Source organism: Lactuca sativa, chromosome 7 (assembly GCF_002870075.4).
Source record: "Lactuca sativa cultivar Salinas chromosome 7, Lsat_Salinas_v11, whole genome shotgun sequence".
Taxonomy (NCBI): Eukaryota; Viridiplantae; Streptophyta; class Magnoliopsida; order Asterales; family Asteraceae; genus Lactuca; species Lactuca sativa.
Genome location: NC_056629.2, coordinates 43,333,985 through 43,335,890, shown reverse-complemented (window position 1 = coordinate 43,335,890; position 1,906 = coordinate 43,333,985). Strand labels below are relative to the sequence as shown.

At 34.4% G+C, this 1,906-nt stretch overlaps 1 long non-coding RNA gene across 1 annotated transcript; it reads left to right on the top strand.

Moving 5' to 3' along the window:
- The first annotated feature begins 308 nt into the window (after window positions 1-308).
- Window positions 309-971, top strand: LOC128127175 (uncharacterized). Its single transcript, XR_008225237.1, has 3 exons — window positions 309-424; window positions 522-840; window positions 917-971. It is a non-coding gene; the product is annotated as an uncharacterized LOC128127175 (long non-coding RNA).
- The last annotated feature ends 935 nt before the right edge of the window (window positions 972-1,906 follow it).

Here is a 1,906-nt window from a genome sequence, read left to right as displayed (position 1 = left end):
CTTTGGTGATTTACCTTCACCAAGAGATTTTGTTGCTGCTTCAGCCATTGGGAACCATAAAATAGTAATGTCAGAATTGCTACTCACAATTATTCCCTATTTGTTACCCATATGTACATACATACCTTAATAATAATGGTCCCTTACATGCTTATTATAGGTATGGTGGATGGGATGGTAAAAAGTGGTTATTAGATGTATTTGTCTTGGATACAAGTAATGTTTCTGTCTTAAAAATCTTATCCTTTTACTTTTATTTATGCGTTTACTATTATGATGATGAATATTATCTCTATGTTTTATGATTTTTAAATAGTGTCATTGGAGTGGAGAGAGTTAGCAGTTACAGGAACATTGCCACCACCAAGGTGTGGTCATACAGCCACTATGGTTGAGAAACGGTTGCTTGTATATGGTGGCAGAGGTGACCTCAAATTCAATGCCTGTTTTTTTTTCTATTCTTTTTCATAATATTTAATTATTTAATAATGATTCTAATCATTCTATTGATCTTTTGGCAGGAGGTGGAGGACCAATCATGGGTGATTTATGGGGTTTAAAGGGTCTCATTGAAGAAGGTATGGGTAATGATGTCTGGATAAAATGCTATATACATAAAGTCTGTTACTTTTATAGACCGAATAAACCTTCTGAACGTGACTAAATGACCATTTTACCCTTACTTCCCGTAAAACTATATTGTCTTAATACTAACGAAGTATGTGTTTGAATTGTTTGTGTAAGGAAGATAACGAAGCGCCTGGATGGACACAGTTAAAGCTGCCCGGGCAAGCTCCAGCTGCCCGATGCGGGCATACTGTCACCTCTGGAGGCCACTATGTTAGTCTCCTTTTCTTCAAATTTCAACTTTTATTAACATTATTATTATTATTTAAAAAAAATATATCTTTTTCAGCTTCTCATGTTTGGAGGCCATGGAACCGGTGGTTGGTTGAGTCGCTATGATGTTTTTACTACAATGATTGTGTTGTTTTAGACAGGGGTGAGTCAGTGTCAGTCATTTTCACATAAGATTTAAAAAAAAATAGTTTATGTTCTTTTGTTATATTTTTTTTATTGTGTGTTGTGTTATTGTGTTTTATTATTAGTGTATGTGCAGTGGAAACGTGTAAATGTGTCTTATTACCTATATGGCTATATCTGCTTTGCACTAACATCACTTGTTTTTTATGATTTACAAACATATTTCTAAGTTTTGACCATTTTGTCCTTCTCAGACACAAGAATTTCTAGCTCTACTCCCCATTGTTAGAGACCACATAATTGATGGTTATAGCCCCGAGGCACGTGAAGTATTTCACAGAGAATTTGATTTCTTTGAAAAAGTCACCACTATATCAGGTGCTCTGTATCCACTCCCCAAAGAAGAAATGAGAGCTAGCATCAAGAGGTATATCTCAGTTGTTTCATTTATATATTGATTAAATGTTATGTTTTCCTGTTTTTAGCATATAGTAGTTTACTGGTTATTAATTTTATAAACGATATGGGTACAGAGGGTTGGAAAAAATTCAGTTACCTGGAGATGATTGTTATCTACCAACAGATCCTAGTAAGCTTGTGAGGGGCATTCAGGTCAATAGTGGAATCCCATTACAGTCGGCAGCAAAAGTCCCAATTATGATCACTTTTGATGTGTTTGATCGAGATGGGGACCCAAAAGATATAAAACTCCAAGCTTGTATTTTTAAGGTAAGCAATTACTACTCATCACCTATAAACATTGGTTTAATTATTAAATGTTTATCTTTATGAAAGTAACAAAATGCATTAAGCAATATACAGAACTTCCACGAAGAACATCTGATGAATTAGAATCTGCATTGAGAGTTATTGATGAAGCTCTGCAGATTAGCAATTTCTCAGAGCAATTACTTCAAATGAA